This window comes from Rhincodon typus, chromosome 1 (assembly GCF_021869965.1).
Source record: "Rhincodon typus isolate 14 chromosome 1, sRhiTyp1.1, whole genome shotgun sequence".
Taxonomy (NCBI): Eukaryota; Metazoa; Chordata; class Chondrichthyes; order Orectolobiformes; family Rhincodontidae; genus Rhincodon; species Rhincodon typus.
This window is the reverse complement of record NC_063332.1, coordinates 71,226,677-71,247,745: the sequence shown is the minus strand read 5'-3', so window position 1 is coordinate 71,247,745 and position 21,069 is coordinate 71,226,677. Positions and strand designations below refer to the sequence as shown.

General features: G+C 39.1%; 1 long non-coding RNA gene across 1 annotated transcript in view; it reads left to right on the top strand.

Annotated features, from left to right (window-relative positions):
• The window catches only part of LOC125486483, an 83,152-nt gene extending 66,963 nt beyond the window's left edge, over positions 1-16,189 (top strand). Inside the window, exons 2-3 of the long non-coding RNA XR_007265157.1 lie at positions 10,870-11,018; positions 15,996-16,189. This is a non-coding gene — a long non-coding RNA (uncharacterized LOC125486483). The remainder of the gene's footprint in view (positions 1-10,869; positions 11,019-15,995) is intronic.
• The last annotated feature ends 4,880 nt before the right edge of the window (positions 16,190-21,069 follow it).

Genomic DNA, 21,069 nt, shown 5'->3' with positions numbered 1-21,069 from the left:
GACCAAGGAAATGGTCGCAGAGGGAAAGACCTTTTCTTAATGCTGAAACAGAAGGAAGAGAAAGATGTGTTCAGTGGTGGCATCACACTGGAGATGGCAGAAATGACAGTGAGTGCTGTGGTGAATATGATGGTTGATAGCATGGAAGGTTAGGTCAAAGGGAACTCCAGAGATGAATGAAAGTGAATTATATTGACATCAGGCAACTTTTGAACATGTATGACAGCAAGGAAGTCCAACAAGACTGGAGTCAATGGGAATTGGGAGCAAAACTCTCGGCTGATTTCAGCCATATCTGTCAGTAAAGAAAATGATTGTGATTGTTGAAGCTGATCATCTCAGTCTCAGGATATCACTGCAGGATTCCTCAGAGTAATCCCCTCAGTCTACATTTATTCAGCTACTTTATTAATGATATTTCTTCCATCATGTCAGAAATAGAGATATTCATTGTGCAATCATCAATGTTCAGCATCATTTGAGACCATTTCAGTCTCTGAAGAGTCAATGTCCACATGCCTCAAAACAAAGAAGATGCAATCCAATTTTAGACTACTGCAACTATTTTTGTAGCTCATCACCTGTACGGTGCCATTGATAAACTGCTTTTCTCTTGCCCATGACACCAATTACCTACTTAACTGACAGTTGGAGCTATAAGATTGAAGACAGGACCTTTATAGTGCCACTATTCATTTTTCCTTGCATTTAAATTGTTACCTTTTCAATTTCCTTTGACATGTTACTGAAGCAACTTGAGACCGAATGATTTTTGTTGGTTTTGAATGTTGTTTCACATTTATTTATTTGACTGTTTTCCTCAAGGAGAATTCCGCGACACGTTATAATTTTGGTGTTGACAATGTATAAGAGAACAAGCCAAATGATGCTGATTTGTGTTGTCCAAAGATAATAGTTTGTATAATTGAACAGAAGATAACAACATATTGTCTCTATTTTCTTTACAGACATAACTGTGAGTCATCAATTTCATGAAACGTTTGTAATCATGACAACAATTATTAGTTCAGTTTTACCTTTGCACACAGAATGTTATGGTCTTGGTACCGGCCTGCTTGCCTGCTACATGCACATCTGAGGAGATATTGAAAGTCTAATCAGGGGAAAAGTCAGATTGTCGCGATAGACATGGCAAAGAAAATAAAAAAAATGAATTAAAAGTGTGTACATCTGATTACTTGTGATATAACTTTGCAAATCTACTTGCACCTCTGATTTAATTTTTGTTTGTTTTGTGCTGTCTCTATACTATTATTTCTCATGCCTCCTTCCTTGAAACAAAACCATCGCTTGTTGCTTTTGGTAACCAATGGACGTTCAAATCAAATCATCCCATCATTTACTTAAACAATTCTAGACAGGGAGGCAGCTTTGTCTTTTTGCAAAACAATTGCAGATTTCAGAACTGGACCAAATTGATCAGATCTCTGCCCGTGGGAATAATGCTTGATGATTCGGACTGTGGTTGCATTTATGACGTGCATCTGTCAATACTTCTGTTTCCATATATTATCATCAGTGAGTAAACCTTCATATATGGAAATATGTTTTCACAGACATGACAGAGAATATCCTGTTATTACTTTGGCTGCATATTTACAAGATTTGAAAAGTAATCTTTGGCTTTGAGATTGTGCTTCAAATGTGGATGATATCATTTCCAATCGTCCAACGATTCATGATTCATTGTGTGTGTCTATCAATTGCTTGGAATCTGTGTGTCGTCCGTTAAGTCTATCGGTGTGATTTGAGAAACTGAGAGTAAACTGTAAGTGTAAGAAAACAAACAGTTTAAGAGCATTGTAATAAAGTTCTTCTGTACATATGGAACCTAATGAGTGTTATCTATGCATATCTCCAAGGAAGAGAACACAAGAGATGCCAAGGTAAATATTAGGGAGAATTTTAATTGTATATATTTGTACTTAGTGTTCATATTGTATTAACTATGGGTCTGTTCATAACCCTCTCGTTTCTGAGTCAGAAGGTTATGGCTTCAAGTCACACTTCAGGACTTGAAAAACTAAAGCTAATTCTTTTGTGTTGAATTGTCTTTCTGGTGAAACTTTAAACCAAGTCCCTGCCTGACCATTGAAGTGGATGTGAAGGACCAATTGGCACTATTTTGACGGAAACCAGGAGATACAAAAACAGAAATTGCTGAAAATACTCAGCAGGCCTGGCAACATCTGGCAGTTGCGAAGAAGCATCACTGAACCCAAGATGTTAACTCTGCTTTGTCTCCGCAGATTCTGCCAGGCCTGCTGAGTTTTTCCAGCGGTTTCTGTTTCTGTTTCTGATTTCCAGAATCCACAGTTTGTTCTTTTTTTTTCAATTTAAAGTATCCCTGATGCCCTAGTTAATATATTTTCTTCAACCATCATTACACAACTGGGTCATTTGGTTTTTTTCAAATTGCTGTGTGTCAGGTGCCACATTTTTACATCTCAGTAATGACTGCACTTCAAACAGTATGTCATTGATTATAAAATACTTTGAGATATGCTTTAGATATAAATGATGGTATGGAAATACAAGTTTTTCATTTTTTGACCACTGATATCCTGCCCAGATCATGACATTACCAATTTATACTGGCTGCCTGTGCAGGTCGCTTAGCAGTCCTTCACACATTAAGTCATTCTCTTTAACTATACACTTCGGAAACACATCATTTTGCCCTGACTATAATTTGAATCCAACTGCAGAATAGCAGTTCATTGACTTCCATTGTTCCCTGCATTAAAATTGACCCAAAGCACTGTAAAAACGAAACAGCTAACAGCTGAGTGTGAGATTCTGATCGTACACCATTGCAGACAAAGTGGGAAGGGGGAGCCTGTGATAAGGGATGCTTAAACTTTATTTGTGGAGTCCATCAATTCCTGCTCCATCTGGTCACTCGAAGGGAAATTTTTAAAAATTGTTTTCTGTTTCTGGTCATTTTTTGTTTCTGTTTTTCGCTGAAAGATCTCAATTTGGTTTGGAAGTTTTCCCAATTAATCGGAGTTAAAATTCCAATCTTGGCCGAATAGAATCACCAGCTCGTGACCTGCATGTTCAAATAATGACCCAACTACCTTTCTGTGGACTGTATAGCTGCCCATCTCGATGATAAAAATTGACAACGTCAGGATCCAACAAGAAGGTGGCTGAATTGTAATTGCCTCTCTGCTCAATTGCTGCCAAGAAAATGTGGGAAATCAGGGACACTTCCAATATGCAGGAAGTATATTCAGCTCTAGCTCCTGATTTGCCCCATTGAGTGCCTGGAGCTGCAATGGACTCACTATGGGTCATCTATAATGCTGAGAATGTTGTGGATAGTACTTTTAGTGAGCGGTTCTCACCACCAATAAGCTCTACACAGACAGAGAAGATCTGTGTGACCATTAGGAAGGCTACTAAACATGGGCAGGCAATGCCAGAGTCTCCTGTGGCCATTCCCCTCTCAAACACATACACCATTTAGGATACTGTTGGGGGAATGGCCTCTCAGAGGAAACCAGCAGCAGCTAGATCAGTGGCACCATGACTGGCTCTGTTATACAGCAGGGAGGGTTGATTTGCAGGTAGGCAGCAGTGATAGGGCACTCTATAGTTATGGGCACAGATGGGTGTTTCTATTGGCAACAAAAGGGACTCCAAGATGGTGTGCTGCCCCCCTGATGCCAGGGTCAGGGATACCTCTGAGTGGACACAAGATATTCTGAAGGGTGAGGGTGAGCAGCGAAAGGTTGTGGTCCATGTCAGTACTGATGACATAAGCAGAAAGAGAGATGAGGTCCTGAAAAGGCACTTCAGGAGTTAGGTAGGAATTCGAAAAGCAGGCCTTCTAGGGATGTAATATTGGAATTACTCCATGTGCTACATGCCAGTGAGGCTAGGAATAGGAAGATGGTACAGTTAAATATGAAGAGCTGGTGGAGGAGGGACAGTTCAGAAAACTGGACTATTGAGATGTCTTCCAGGGCATGTGGGACCTCTACATGAAGGATAAGTTACACCTAACCTGGAGGGACACCAACATCCTGGCAGAGAGGTTTTCCAGCATCACTTGGGAGGGTCTAAACGAGTTTGGCTGGGGACGGTGGCACTAGACCAGTAGGTCAGCAAGTGAAATGACTGAGGAGTGATGGGATTGTACTACAGGGCTCTCAACAGCCAGCAGGAGAGAGAGGAATGGATAGGTCAGATTATGAAAAAAATTAAAAGCAACAGTGTTGTTGTGAGTGATTTTATCTTACCCCATATTGACAGGGACTCACCTAGTATCAGAGACTTGGATGGGGGTGGAATTTGTTAGATGTGTCTCAGATGGTTTCTGGAGACAGTATATAAAAAGTCCTACTTGGAAAGGGGCCCCATCCGAGATGTGATATTGGGGAATGAGCCGAGCCAACTGGTCAAAGTTTCAGTGGGGGTGCAATTCGGGAACAGTGATCATGATTCTGTAAGGTTTAAGTTACTTATGGATCAGGATAAGAATAGAACTTGGATGAAAGTATTAAATTGGGGGAGGGCTAACTAGAATATTAGGCAGGAACTAGGGAATTTACATGGGGGCAGATGTTTAAGGGTAAATCCACATCTGGCATGCAGGAATATTTTAAAGGCCAGTTGTTTAGAGTTCAGGAACAGTATATGCCTGTGAAAATGAAGGATAAAGATGGTCGGATACAGGAACCTTGGATGACAAGAGAAATTGAGAGTTTAGTCAGAAAGGAAGAGGAGGCATATATAAGGTTTAGGAAATTGAATACAGACAGAACCCTGGAGAATTACAAAGATAACATGAAATAACTCAAACAAGCAATTAGAAGGCCATGAAATGTCTTCGGCAAACAGGATTAAGGAAAATCCAGGTGTTTTATACATGTATAAGAAGCAAGAAGATAGCTAGGGAAAGGGTAGATCTACTCAAGGACAAGGGAGGGAATTTATACGTGGAGCTGGAAAAAGTGGGTGAAGTCTGTTATGAATACTTTGCATTGGTATTAACAAAGGAGAAAGTCATGGTGATGGTGAGTCTAGAGAGGGGTATGTTGATATTCTGGGGCATGCCAATTTAAAAAATGAGGAGACGTTGGGTGTTTTAAAAAGCATTAAAGTAGACAAATCCCCAAGACATGATTGAATCTACCCCAGAATGGTGAGGGAGACAGGTAAGGAAATTGCCTGGGCCTGGTGTGAAATCTTTGAATCCTCTTCAGTCATAGGAGAGATCCCAGAGGACTGGGGAGTAGCCAATGTTGTTCCATTGTTTAAGAAGGGAGACATGGATAATCTGGGAAATTACAGGCTGCTGATTCTTATGTCAGTGGTAGGGAAATTATTGGAGAAGATTCTTAGGGATAGAATTTATCCACATTTGGAAAAGTATTGACTTAAAGCCATGCACCTATGGCTAATGTGTGGTGAATATCTTACAAACTTGATTGAGCTTTTTGAGGAATTGACAAAGATAATTAATGAGGAAAGGGCAATAGGTAGGTTATATAGACTTTAGAAAGGCCTCTGGCAAGGCTCCTCATGGATACAAAACATGAAGTCACGTGGGGTCTGCAGTGAGCTGATAAGATAGATCCAAAATTGGTTTGGTCATAAGAGACAGAGAGTTGAGTTGGAAGGGTATTTTTATGACTGGAGATCTGTGACCAGTGGTATTCTGCAGGGATCAATGCTGGGCCCCCTGTTGTTTGTAATATATGTAAATGATTTGGGGAGAAAGTAAGTGACTTGATAAATAAGTTTGTAGATGACACAAAGTTTGGGGGAGCTGCGGGTAGTGAGGAGGATTGCCAAAGCATACTGTAGGATATAGAAAGGCTAGAGACTTTGATGGAGAAATGGCTGATGGAGTTTAATCCAGACAAATGCAAGGTAATGCACTTTGGAAGATCTGATGTAGGAGGGAACTATACAGTAAATGGCAGAACTCTTAGTAGCATCAACATACAGAGGTATCTCAGCAAATTGGTCTATAGATCCCTGAAAGTGGCAACATTGGTGGATAAGGTGGTCAACAAGGCATGTAGCATGCTTGCTGTCATCAGTCAGGGCATAGAATATAATCATTGGCAAGTCATGCGTCTGGGTAGAACTTTAGTTAAGCTACATTTGGAATATTGTGTACAACTCTGGTCGCTACACTACTAGAGGATGTGGAGGCTTTGGACAGAATACAGAAATGGTTTGGAGGGTAATAGCTGTGAGGACAGATTGGACAAACTTGAGTTGTTTTCACCTGAACATCAAAGGATGTGGAGAGACCAGATAGAAGTTTACAAAATTATGAGAGGTACGGATAGAATAAATAGTCAGAGCATTTTTCCCAGGGTAAAAATGTTGATTATTAGGGGACGTAAGTTTAATGTAAAAGGGGGCACACTTAAAGGAGATACTAGAGGCAAGTTTTTTACACAGAGTGGTAAGTGCCTGGAATGCGCTGTCAGAAGAAATGGTGGAGGTGGATACAATAGCAACATTTAAGAAGCATTTGGATAGACAAATGAGTAGACAGGGTATAGAAGGATACAGACTGCGTAGAGACGAAAGTGGTTTAGTTTAGAAAGGCACCATGTGTCGGCGCAGTCTTGGTGGGCTGAAGGGCATGTTCCTGTGCTGTAATGTTCTTTGAATCCAAGCTTAAATCCTCTTTAATTGTTTTAATGCCAGCAATCCAAAGCTGCTCCTGAAATTGAATCTTCCCAGCATGACCATTAAACCTTCAGGCTGCTGAACAACTAAAGCATTTTCCAAAACATTAAAAGTTGTCCAACTGTATATTCCTACTGAACATTATAAAGAAAAGAGATTGGGCAGCCAGTAGTCAGAACATCAACACTCAGTGTGCTTACAGCTATGAGATTTCCTTAAGGAACAAATATTGACATGAACAATTGATTCACCAACCTACGTCTACTTAAAATGTGATCAGGTTGCCTACAGAAATCAAAGAAATAAATAATTCAAATACCATACTGGGTACAACAGCATTAAAAAAAATGCACTTAATCTTTCTATGGTGACACCTCTTGGAATTTTACAAATGGGAAACTAGGGAACCTGATCTCAAAGTAAATTTTAACAGAATAATACATGTCCAGGAACTGTGGGTGACGGTAGAGTTTAATGACAAGCGTCATTACCAATAACTAGTGATCACCCTATAATTAGTTCCTTAATGATTGTTAAAAGAATTTTGAAGAATGAGAGGAGATATCATTGAAACGTATAGGTTCTTAAAGGAGTTGATAGGGTAACTGCTGAGACGGAATTCCCCCTCATGGGAGAGTCTAGGATCAGAGGACATAGTCTCAGAATTAAGGGAATGCCAATTCAAGTCAGATTAGGAGGAATTTCTTCTGTCAGAGGGCTGTGAGTCTTTAGAACTCCTTGCCACAGAGGGATTTGTATATTTAAGTCTACGATAAATAGATTCTTGATCAGTAAGAGAAACAAGGGTTATGGTGAAAAGATAGGAACGTGGACAAGGAGAAAGTTGGATCAGCCAGGATCCTACTGAATAGTGGAACAGTCTCAAGGGCTAAACAGCCTATTCTTGTTCCTATTTGTTATGGTCTTATTCTGCTCAAAGAAACCAGTCATGACTAAAATGCAAATGCTTATAACTTCTTTCCCTGTAAGTTAGGATTTGCAACACTTGCCCTTTCATCTCCTATCTTTTCAATGTCCAAGGCCATAAACTCAACTTCCTTTCGATTGAGTACGCGTATATTCACTGCTCACACTGTAGTCTGATCCACACTGGGCAGACCAAACCCACATTTGCCAACTGTGCAAAACATTGCCATTAAGTCCACAAGCATGAGCCGATGTTCCTGATCATAGATTATTCACATTCTTCACCTAATTTTCAGACTGACTCCCCTGTTCTTTGTCTCCTCCATTGTTCCATTGAAATTACAATCCTATTTGGTTACTGTTGGTGTTTAAAGAAGAAAGATGTACAACATTACAATTAGATGACAGAGTTATGCCGCAGGTTTTATGTTTTTAAACAAAATCAAGCTTAATTGTATATAAAGAGAAAGTAAACAAAGCAAGCACAAATAAATTAACATCACAGCTTATCAACACTTATGTTATCAAGTTAGTTCTATATTTTACTCCTACTCCCACCACCAAAGAGTTCATTCATCTAACAAAATAGTGATGGGGCATTCACTTTTTCTAAGGTATGCCAGAGCCCTCCAGAGTTCACCTTAATTTTCCTCAGCACTTCAGCTATCAACAGAGGAAATATTCTACGGGACCCCTCTATTGGCATTTTTTGCAACTGGTTCTGTTTGTTCCCAAGGATTGTTTCTATTAGCAAGCACACACAAACACATAAATTGAATAGCAGAACATTCTACCATAACTTTCCTTCTCCATGACAATGTGACATGCTTGGGGATGTTCTCAAACAGAAATATGATAAAAGTATTTTACCTTCAACACAACCCTTCTGACACTGCAACATATATTAAGAATTCTTCTTACAACTCTTTCCTCTGATCTTCTGGCTCCATTACCAACCTAGAGATAAGCAGGATCATTAATTTGTTCATTTTTTTGCACTATTAACTTTGATCTTGTAAAATAAACACAGTTAAATTAAACATGGCAGGTTTAATTTGCCTTGTAACAGGCTTATTTATTAGTTTCTTAGCCCAGCTTAATCCAATTGTACCACATCTAATGCTTTAATCCTCAAGCTAAAAAATATTTTCTAAAAAATATTAATTATGCACTAGATATTCACAGCCCTCACATCAACTCAAGAGGTAGCACCTCTTTTCCAACTAAGTATGACATAACCGCTGGACTGAGGATTGAGATAAACAATTTTTTTAGTTTCTGGTCCCAGTTAGTTTCCTTTTCTTGTTGCAGGTTTTGGTTTTCTTTTTCTTTCTCTCTTGTATTTGCTTTCAGACAGTTCCTGTTTGTCTTTCTAACATTCACACCTTTGGCTCTTCAATCTCCTGCTTCACACCCGATGATAGAGCTTCCCCTTTACTTTTGCCAATTCTCTTCACAATCATTTGACTGAAATCTATGCCAGGGTGCCCTTAAAGTAAGAGCCATGCTGCTGAAAATCATGACTTTAACTGATGCATTGATTCTTCTGGGAATCGATGTTAAAACTGGAGTTAACTACCAAAGGACCTTCCTTAGCAAAAATAAAAAACATTTTACCTGCATCCTATTCACTGAAATGCAGTGCTTTAAGAGATTGGTAAATTAAATAATAGTTAAATGAAAATAAATTTCAGAACAGCTGTACTACATTTTATTTATAGTGTCTCCTATACTGGGCCCTATGACAGTGGAGCTGGAACGCTGCTGATTGAGGTCTATGTCACAGGCCTTTCCTTATCAGTTTGTGGGACACACGCTGATAATGGGTGAATCATTGTCGCTGCTTTGTGGTGTCTTTTTTGGCGTGGGGTAAGGTGGGGCTGTAGCATAACTTCAGCCACTATCTCCAACCTCCACTTAGGCCACTGCTTAGAGACCACAAGAACAGAGAACATATTGATTTCTATGATTTTCAATTCTTCATTCTAATTCTTCTGGCTCTTGTAGTATCCCTGCCTTACCTTAATTTTGTTTATAAAATTGAATTTTCAGTGTTGTTTTATTTGATTTGTCTCATACTCCCTTATTTTTGTTATCTACACTGTGTGTTAAATCCTTCCTTTTGGCATTGCAAAATAGATTTAATCTCTTTATTATCTGTTGATCTTCAGGCTTTGACATATTTCTGAAAACATCATTAAACTTTTCTGATGAATTAAACCATTTTTAACATGCTTGCCTTTGCTAGCCTTGCATTGAGCCTAATTGCAGATATTTTCCTAACTAACCCCTGAACAGAAATGTTGACACACATTGGGAGCATTTGGGATCTGAACTTGCACCCCCCTATTTATAAGTAGGGACATTACCACTGCATCACAAGGGTCCTCTGAGCCCAATTATATGGTTTCCAAATTATGTCCCTATATTAGACCACTTGGTCACTCTGCCTCATTATCCATAAGTAAGTTAACAAGAAATTACTTCCCTTACATCATCTTGCCTGAATGAACAATCTTAATCACATTCCAAATGATCACTCCTCCTTTTTCACTATAAAAATGTAATTGTTAATGTCAACTGGATTCAGTTCTGTTATGGGACAAGCGTATGAATTATTAGAACCTGTCTTTACTTCTATTAATCTACTGTACATTTTCAGCATTTTATGCTTTCTGGTGGATTTGAATTTCACCTCTGAACAACAAACTCAGAGTGAAATTATTTACATTAGCATTTTAATTAAACTTAATTTCATTATATCTCAATTTATTTCAAATGATTATACTATTGCAAAAAAATAAAACGCTGGAAAGTTAAAATAAAATAGAAACTGTTAGAACCACTCACAACTGATGCCTGACCAATGAGAATAGAAAAAAAGATGACCCGAAATGTCAGCTTTCCTGTTGCTCTGATGCTGCCTGGCCTGCTGTGTTCCTCCAGTCCATGCTTTCTTACCTCTGCCTTTTTCCTACATTTTTCATGACCACTGGATGTTACAAAGCACTTTAAAGACTAATAAATACTTTTTGAAATGCAGTTACCATTGTAAGGTAATTTGCTAATTTGTGCACTTCAACTCTCACAAACATCAATGCGATAATGACCGGATATTTTATTTGTTTGATGTAGACATTTCCATGCAGACTATGTAACCAGTTGGTTGAAGCTATCTGTTCAGTCCATATGATTACTGGGGATAACTGTCTGACACTTCTTCAAAATAATGCCATGGGCCTTTATTTATATTAACCCAAGCAGGTATCCCAAAGACTGCACAGAGCTGGCACATGATGCAAGTGGAAGACTGGCATAACACAATGTCAAACAGCAACATATCCATCCCCTTTACTGATCACTGCTGACATCCATGTCGAACTGCCTAGTAATTTCCGTGCTAAAGTAAGGTAAGACAGTAATACTGTGAGCCTTTGAGCCCCACCTAAGCGGAAAAATTGCAAAATGGCAGGACAAGTAGATGCAAAGCTAGTGAGTACTAAGAAAGCAAGCAAGGATCCCCAAGGTGTAACCTGGTCCAATCCACTGACAAATTTTTATGTCAGCAGCATTAGAATGAAAGGTGCTTGCGTGTTCCAAACTGCAGCATTGAACCACATTATATATGAATCAGAAATGTGCCATGAGGGTACAGTGAGATTGGCATGTGACCAATGCCAACGCCCACAGTTAGGTTCTGCATGTGTTCACAGTCCATGGACCTCACCATGTTGGTAACTGCTGTCCAAGATGGTGGTCTCCAAATGGATCAAGCACAAGATCAAATCACCAGATTACAACTCTGACCTTTATGTCGGGAGTTCTCTGTGACTTGTTTCTATCCAGTGGGTGGGGAAATAAGAAACCACATAAATGAATTAAGATTAACGACTATTGAGATGTTAATATATGTCAATGCAGGCAAAAAGGCCTCTTGCCCATGCACCAGCAAGTCTCTTGTCTCATAGTTCAACACTTACTTGTAGAATGTGACATTTTGTTCAGAACATCACAAATTTTTAGACTGCTGATCTCACTAAATCTTTACAACTTCATTGCCAATACCTACATTGTTCAATGTGGGAAAATTCAGCCACTTAGCTTTCGGTTTGGTACTCTGGACTCAATACTGAAGTCAACAATATTGGATCAGAGCATCCACCTCCACTTTCTAGGGTTTATTTCTTGTTTTGCTAGGTTGGTCTGGTCATTTTTTTTCTCTGTATCCCTTCATGTTACATTTAAATGGTTTACATATAGATTCACACCTCACTTAGACAAAGCTCTGTTTTATTTACTATATCCATTACATTGATTGTTGCATTATGAAATATTTTATCATTTAATCTCTCTCAGCCCACACCCCATCACAGATCTTCTCTCTTGCTCCACTGTCCCCTGTCCCTTTCCACTGGTTTAAAAACTTTCATATTTCTACCTGCAATTGTGAGGAAAATTATCTCCTCTATTACCATAATCCAGCATGTATCTTGCTCCTTGGTAAAGAGAGATGCAAATGATTCACTTAGTGCCTCAGCACTGCCAGTTGCTTCCGTGCATAAATCCACTTCTGATTTCTCATCAACTATACTCTTTTTTTAAAATCACTCACAGAATCTGGGTTTCTCTGGCTGGGCCAGCATTTATTGCCCATCCCTAATTTCTCAGAAGCCAGTTAAGCAGCAACCACATTGCTGTGGGTCTGGAGTTACATGTCAGCCAGACCTGGTAAGGATGGCAGATTTCCTTCCCTAAAGGACATTAGTGAACCAGATAGGTTTTTTTCCTGACAATTAACAATGGTTTTATAGTCATCTTTAGACCAATAATTCCAAATTCTTTATTGAATTCAATTTCTACCATTTGCCAATGAAATTTGAACCCAGGTCCCCAGAACATTAGCTGAGTTTCTGGATTCACAGTCTAGCAATAATACCACTAGGCCATTGCCTCCCCACCTTTTTACTCTCTAGATGCCTATGGAAGATTTCTGGATTTCCTTCTTTCTTAGCTACCTTTCTCTTCTCATATATTCTCGTTCAATCCCCATTTGCATTTAATATTCTTTTAAATTCATTCCTAACATGTGATTTCACTGGCCAGGCCAGCATTTATTGAAGAAGTATATCCTTCTAAAACATTTAATTTAATATTGAAATCCACAATCAGAATAAACCTGTGTCGAGATTTGATGAAATAATAAAGGCTTCAATATCAACAATCAGAGAATCTGTTATCAGTAATCTTAAAATTCATAACAGAAGTACAAAATATATGCCCAAGTGAAACAATGATGGTCTGGCATGATAAGTAAGTACAAGCACAGTGTTGTAGCTCATTTACTTATTTATTGCATAAGTGAGTTAAAATTTGCATGTGTAATAATTGTTAGATAATTTTTTTGTTTTGTTTTGTCAATAGAGACAAACTCTTTGAGTTTGATGAGCTTAGGTCATTGATGATAGAATTATTGAAACCTTTGCACTGAAACACATCATTCCTGTATAATTAAACTGCAATTCTTTAATGCAACAAATTTATAGTGATGATAAGCTTTTCATGATTAACAATGGAGTCCTCCATTTTAGAACACTTGTTTTGAGAATTTTAATAAAACTACAGAGGAATTTTAATAAGTCTGTGATGTGTTAATAAATAGCTGATTGTTTTGTTTTCCTCAAGTGTGGAATTTCTGCTCATGTAAGCAATCAAAAGATCAATCTGTTTCTACAACCAACATATTAGGACAATTGATTTTATCCAGTTGTTATTATCAATAAAGTGCTCATTTATATTCTAGATTCATGGAATATGATAAATTCTGCGTAAGCAAGCATTATTAAAAGTGGCCCATATCATATCAGATGCCATAACAGTTTATAGTAAGAAACTGCAGTGACAACTGCACAGTTAATATTTTAGAATCGATAATGGATGTAATATTTAATATAATTAATGTGTCCCGTTGAATATATGCTCTGTTTAGGTGATTAACATTATCCTCCCCAAGGGACTGGTGTTGAAAACAGAGAGAAACAGTCACAATAAAATACATGTGAACAATATATGTCAGAGAAAAAAATAGCAAAATTTCAGTTGTTACAATGAATGAAATCCTGATGGATTCAGTTAGAACTGCAAACTTCCCAACAATGTTAAGGAACTATAAATACTTTGAAGTTTTAAGTTCATTTAGTTGTTTTATTTCCACAAAGTATGACTTCTGCAGGGCAGTTAGTGTTAGACAGTAAATGCTGACTTATCCATTAAAGCCCATCCCATGAACAGATCAAAACAAAAATACCTGTAGAATTTTAAGAATTACTAAAATTGTTTTCGTAATGTACATCTATTTTTTGACTTCATTGTAAATAAGGCAACATTCAGGATTAAAGGTAACGCTAGACATTACACTGTGTAAATATTGATAAGCAAATGCTAAGGAAGTTCAGATGAAATTTCATTCTCATTATTCAATTGGAAGCATGATCTCATCTATATTACAAAGTTTATTAGTCCAGAAATTTCATTGCATTGCAGCCGCTACTTGGGTGAAAACAAACATGAAGAGTCCATAACGGGCTGCATTGTGTACCCACCCAATCCATGCTGTATGTCACATTATCTAATGCCCTATCTTCACACCTAAACTGGTTACTGTGCGTGCAATGTATTCCAGAACCGAGAGACTCAAGGCTCATCCAACAATGGATCCCATCTGAATAATCCTGGAGTATTTCAGGAATTCATTCAACATCTTGAGTTACCTCATTGATATTCTCTGAAACTATTCATGTTGGTTGTGGAATCAGACCTCAGATAGTTTGTGACTAAGGGACTGGGGGCACTGAGTTTGATTGGGCAGAATGGGGAGAAATATATATGGGAAAGGAAACAACTTCCAGCCCTGCACTGGTCCATAGCTGTGGAGATAAGTGGCGGATTCCTACAAGAGCCAACTGGTTAAACCCAAGAAATCAGGAAGGAAAAACATACTTGACCTCATCCTTATCAATCTGCCAGCTGTAGATGCATCTCTCCATGCAGTATCGGTAAAACTAACCATCGCACAGACCTTGTGGAAACAAAGTCCTGCCCACACATCAAGAAAACCCTCTAACGTGTTATGTAGCACTATTACCGTATTAAATGGGATAAACTTTGATCAAAGCTTGCAACTCAAGACTGGGCATCCATGAGGGACTGTGGGCCATCAACAGCAATTGTACTCCAACACAATTTGCAACCTTATGACCTATCCCCCACTTAAGCATTACCATCAAGTCTGGGAGATGAACACAATGGAGAGTGTAAGAGTCATGCCAGAAGCAGCATCAGGCAAACTGAAGCGACCAAACAGGACTACTCCCATGCCAAACAGCTTAAACAGCAAGTGATAGACAGAGCTAAGCAATCCTGCAACCAACAGATCAGATCTCAGATCAGAAGTCCTATCACATCCAGTTGTGAATGATGGTGGGCAATTAAACATCTCACTGAAGAAGGAGGTTCCACAAAAATCCCCATTCTCAATAATGCAGATCCCAGCACATCGGTGAAAAAGAAAAGGCTGAAGCATTTGTACCAATCTTCAGTCAGAAGTGCCAAGTGAATGACCCATCTTGGCCTCCTCCAGTTGTCCCCAGCATTAATGCAACAAGATCTGGACAGTATCCAGGCTTGGACTGACAATTGGCAAGTAACATTTGCGCCACAAAAATGTCATCCCCAATAAGAAACAATTTAACTACTACCCCTTGAAATTCAATGGTGTTACCATCACTGAATTCACCCCTATCAACATCCTTACAGTTACCATTGACCAGAAATTCGACTGGTCTCATCAGTGGCTACAAGAGCAGGTCAGATGCTAGGAATATTGCAACAGGTAACTTACCTCCTGTCTCCTCAAAGCCTGTCCACCATCTACAAGGCACAAGTCAGGAGTGTGATGGAATACTCCCCACTTGCCTGGATGGGTCCAGCTACAACAACATTCAAGAAGCTTGACACCATTCAGGACAAAGCAGCCCACCTGATTGGCATTACCAACAACATTTCACTAAACCTGATACTCTCTTATACAACAAATGCCCAAGATACAAGGAGGAGGTACAAGTCAAGGGAAGGGATCCAAACATAATAACCCTGACCCAGGTATAACAGGAGGACTTGGACATCTGTGGTTCAAATGGATCAGTGAGCATCAATGGGGGAGAACCTGATGGCATTCTGGAACATGTTGCCTGCATGTTATTCTTAACTTTTCATTTACTTCAGCAAATATGCAGCAAGAGACATTAATTTGAGCTTCATTCTCAAGGCTGTCACTGTAATATCTATCTTCAGTATGCAATTCTAAACCTTGTTTCTTTCTCTTTCTTTAGGTCCTTCACCACAGCATCAATTCTTCCTTTAACAATCTCAGAACAGGAAATTGCTGCTGACAAGGATTAATTCATCCATTTGTGCATGGTTTAGTTAGTCAGACCAAGATGTTTCTAGCTAATGAAACACCAAGCAGGCACAACGTAGGAAGGGGAAACCCAAGAGGAAACTGGTCAAAAGACATAGCCTGCTTCCCAGCATTGCTTAGAAGAACAGAGTTATCGAGTTCTTTCACAGAAATCTGCTGATAATTGCACTAGAAGTTGCACTGAGTAAGAGCTAAGCTGCTAATACTTCCATGATTAAAATGAATCTGTTTTAAGCCTTTGTGGTGTTATTGTCAAGATGCAGACAACTTGGTAAACGTGGTGACCTCTAGCAACAAAATGCATCTTGGTCCTTGTGCCAAGACTCTATGTCTACGCAGTGCTCTTCTTTGATGGACATTCAAAGAGCTGCCATACAAGCTGTCCCTTGGAAAAGACTGAAGGGATTGGTGAACCAAGCAAAGAAGGGCTCTAAAGGGGTCAGTTGTCATCTGTAGTCTATTCCTCCACAAGTCAGTGGTAGAGTTAAATGCCATTCCCATAACAATAGGGGAGGAGATAGAGGTGTTATCGGCGGACTGTTAATCCAGACACCCAGGTAATGTTCTAATGACCCAGGTTCGAATTCTGCATCTGTGGTGGAATTTGAATTGAATAAAAAAGAATTTGAATTAAGACTCCAAATGAATCCATTGTCGATTGTTGGAAAAACCCATCTGGCTCATTATTGCCCTTTAGGGAAGGAAACTGCCATCCTTACCTGGTCTGGCCTACATATGACTCCAGACCCACAGCAATGTTATTGACTCTTAACTGTTCTCTGGACAATAACTGTTGACTGAGCAAGTGATGTCATCCCATGAATTAATTTAAAAAAAGACTTCCCTCCCAACGTCAGCACATCTGATTCTTCACTGTCTTCCAAATAATGCTCATTAGGCATCAACAGGTCATCTCAGCTACTGCAGGCAAGAAGCACTTTAACCCAAACAAGCTCCAGGCCCTGGCATTGCAAGCCATGAGCAAGTTAAAGGTTCTGTTGTGAGCAACAGCAGCTTTCATATGTTTTGAACTCTTCACACTAAGTGCACATTGTAGGAGTAAAAGAATTCGAAAACTCGAATACCCTAACAAGCTGTAATGGAAAGTACAATAGTTTGACACTTGAGTACAAAATAAATGGATGGCAATTTTGAGATACGAATTAAATTTATTACTTTTTGCATGCATTTATTTCAAATATCTATCCAGCTGTAGAAAGTAAATTGTGTTCACTGATAAAAGTTGCAGAAGGAAATGTATTAACTTTATCACTGTTACAGCAGCTAACTGCGCACCTCATAACTACTTATTCTTGACTGTGCACAGGGTCACCTTCCAGCCAAATCTGCTGGGCATTCTGGTGATGAATATCATGGCTCAGTAGCGTTGGATATTACCCTGGTATATGGTAAGATCACAACTGTGAACGTTTATGATCTATCCCATTGATTTAACATTAAGGATGACTGAGCTTGTTGAAATTTAAACAGATAAGTACCTTCTTCAATAGATATTGCTTTTGACAAACACTAAATCTTGTGTATACCACTCTGAAGAATCAGTAGTCAACAGCTTAGGCATTATGTTATGAAAGCCAAAGAACAGGGAGAAACATAGAAACATAGAATATAGGAATAGAAGTAGGCCATTCAGCCCTTCATACCTCCTTCACCATTCAACATAACCATGGTTCTACTTCAATCTCAACATTACACTCCTGCTGTCTCCTCAGACCTCTTGACATCTTTAGTTCCTAAAAGCTTTTAGGAAATGAAAATTCTCCAAATCTGTTGCTTTTCATATTTGCTTATGATGTGGTCTCACTGACAAGGCCAGTATTTGTTGCACATCTTTAATTGCCCAACTACATAAATTACTTGGCCATTTCACAGGACAGGTAAGACATTGTGTGTCTGGAAGCACATGTAGACAAGAACAGCAAATTTCTTTCTCTAAAGGACATTAATAAGCCAGGTGGGGTTTTATGACAATTGACAATGGTTGGATGGTGTTAAACTTGAGAGGGTGCAGAAAAGATTTACAAGGATGTTGCCAGCACTAGAGCGTTTGAGTTATAGGGAGAGGCGGGAGAGGCAGAATGGGCTGGGGCTTTTATCGCTGGAGCATCAGAAGCTGAGGGTTTTTTCATGCAGGGTGTCATGCATATATGGAAAGAGCAGCCAGAGTAGGTGGTGGAGAGGGGAACATTTAAAAGGCACCTCGATAGGTATATGAATAGGAAGTTTTTAAAGGATATAGGCCAAATGCTGGAAAATGTGACTAGATCAGTTTAGGATATCTGGCCGGCACTGACAAGTTGGACCAAAGGGTCTGTTTCCAAGCTTTATAACTGTACAACTCAATGACTCTATCATCAGACTAGCCTTTACTTCCACATCTTAATTCCACTATCTGCCATGGTCAGATTTGAACACATGCCCCAAGAGCATTAACCTGAGCATTTGGATCAGTAGATCATTCGCATTACAATGGACATCACCTCCTCCCATCTGTATACTTAAAAAAACTCCCACAGGTTTGTCAAACATAATTCCTCTTCAATAAATCCATGTTGACTTTGTCTAATCCTCTTGATATTTTCTAAGTGACCTGGTATCATATATTCTTTAATAATCTGCAATAAATTTCCTACTACTAAGGAAAGGCTAACTAGTCTGTAAATCCTTCTTTTCTCCAGCCCTCCTTTTTTAATCAGTTAGTTTACACTTGCCATCATCCTCCTCAACAAAACTCCTAAATCCTGTGATGTTCATGGCAGGTGGTCTCTGTGTGCAAGACCTCTATGCAAACAGCCAGCCTTCCCCCATCCGTTTCTTAGTCTCAACTGCCACTCCTGAGATGGTACATTGACCGTCCCCTCCCCTGCACCTCTCTGCAGTACTGGCACTATTTCCTGCCCTTCTGTCTTTGTTTGTCAATGCATGTGTTGCTTCAGCCTCCCTGACACGCCATACTAGCTCGCTACATAGCTACCAAAGGGAGCTAACACTCAGTTTACACTCACTTGCTGCTTCCCTTTTACTGGCTCTGTAGTTCCCATGTGCCACAGTAAATTTAGAAATAACCTCCGAAATTGATGTGCATAGTCCAGCTTGGGTGGCACGGTGGCTCAGTGGTTAACACTGCTGCCTCACAATGCCAGGGACCTGGGTTTGATTCCATCCTCCACTGACTGTCTGTGTGGAGTTTGCTCATTCTCCCTGTGTCTGTGTGGGTTTTCTTCAGGTACTTCAGTTTCCTCCCACAGTCCAAAGGTGTGATGGCTAGATGGATGAGGCATGGTAAATGCAGGGTTTCAGGGATAGGGTAGGCAAGATGGGTATGGTGTGAGATGCTCTTTGGAGGGTCAGTTTTGAGCTGATGGGTTGAATGGCCTGCTTCCATACTGTAGGGATTCTATGACTTTTCATGCAAAAACTGCCACCAGGAAAATGTGGAAACAACATGAAAACATTGGACTTCTGGTCCGATATCTTCGAGCCTGATTTTATTCCTCACCCACCTTCTTGATCACTCTCAAGGCTGCCAAAGGTCCCGCTGCTAACCATTGTGAATTCTTTGTTCCTAAGGTTCTTTATAAATAGGAAAGCTTTTTGTGATAACTTATGAGAGATGAAGAGTAAGGAAATAAATCATTCTTCTGTCATTTCTATCGGATGAACTTGAAGAACAGAGCCTTCAGTTCTTTTGATCATATTTCTGAGGCCATTAGACATCTCCTTCAACTGTGTGCCAATTTGTGAGCTGATGAACATTATATTTCACTCCATCTTCTGTCTAAGGTTCAGACCCTCATGTGGATTCTGATCACCAATTCTCAGAAGCTATCCCCTACTGGATCTCATTTCTACTTCAAACACACACAGAAGCTTCTATGAATTTGACATCACTGCCTGCTGATGTGGTCTCTTCAGTGCCCCTACACACAATCCTTCCTGACTTGTTTCTACTCTAACTAATTGTATCGTGCCAAAACAAAATGACCTTAGATGTGTCATATCAAATGCAGTAGAGCTGACTTTTTCTCCCTTTTATCAGCATAAACCGAAATAACAGCAATATTTTTGATAACACACCCCAAATATCTAATGAGCTTTCTCTTGATAAATTTTAGATGCTCAACGATAGTGCCACATAGGCAAGTGGATATTCCATTAGACTGCTAACCTTCCAATCAGGATACAGTGCAGTTTTGTCTCTTTGATGATTTTTCTCACCTATCAAAAAATTACAGCAACTTGAGCTACTACAAGGCTGCGGATATAGAACTGGAAGATGGAATTAAATTGAAGAACTTTTCATCAGCTGGAATGGAACACAATGGACCAAATCTGCTCCTTTTGTGGTGTAAATCTTGATATGTTTCTATATTTAATCTGTACATCTTCCAAGAGTGTGCCCAGAAAAGGGGAATTGTTAATATGTATTGCATTAACCTATATATTTTACATACGAATTGTATGAGTTTTAGTTTATGGGAGGATGGGGCTGTTTTTATTCATATGAACAAAAATATTGTAATAACAATTGCATAAAATGTAACAATTCATTTTCTTTAAAAGAAGACCTTATTTTTAAAAATATTCACATCTTTTATTCTATATACCCTAGCATTTTCATTGACAGTGTTTCTGCTCAGTTAAAATGTCAAACCTACACAGGTATAAAGAATATTTGAAATAACATCTCCATCGGAATTGACTGAAAACCTTTACCTCACTTGCCCTGTCTGCTTCTTACCTTGTTAACTTGCTCTGAAATGCTTGTGGTTTTGTTGATAGTTTCCTCATTAGTGCAGGAGAGGAAAATTTGAGCTGACAGATTCATCTCTACAAGGGGGACAAATAGATTGCATGTTGCTTCATTCACATTTCAAGTTATAAATGCCCTTTTCATCAAACTATTTCGGTCATTGACAAGCCTATAAGTGACATTCACAAGCCTATCTCTCATGGCTTATCTA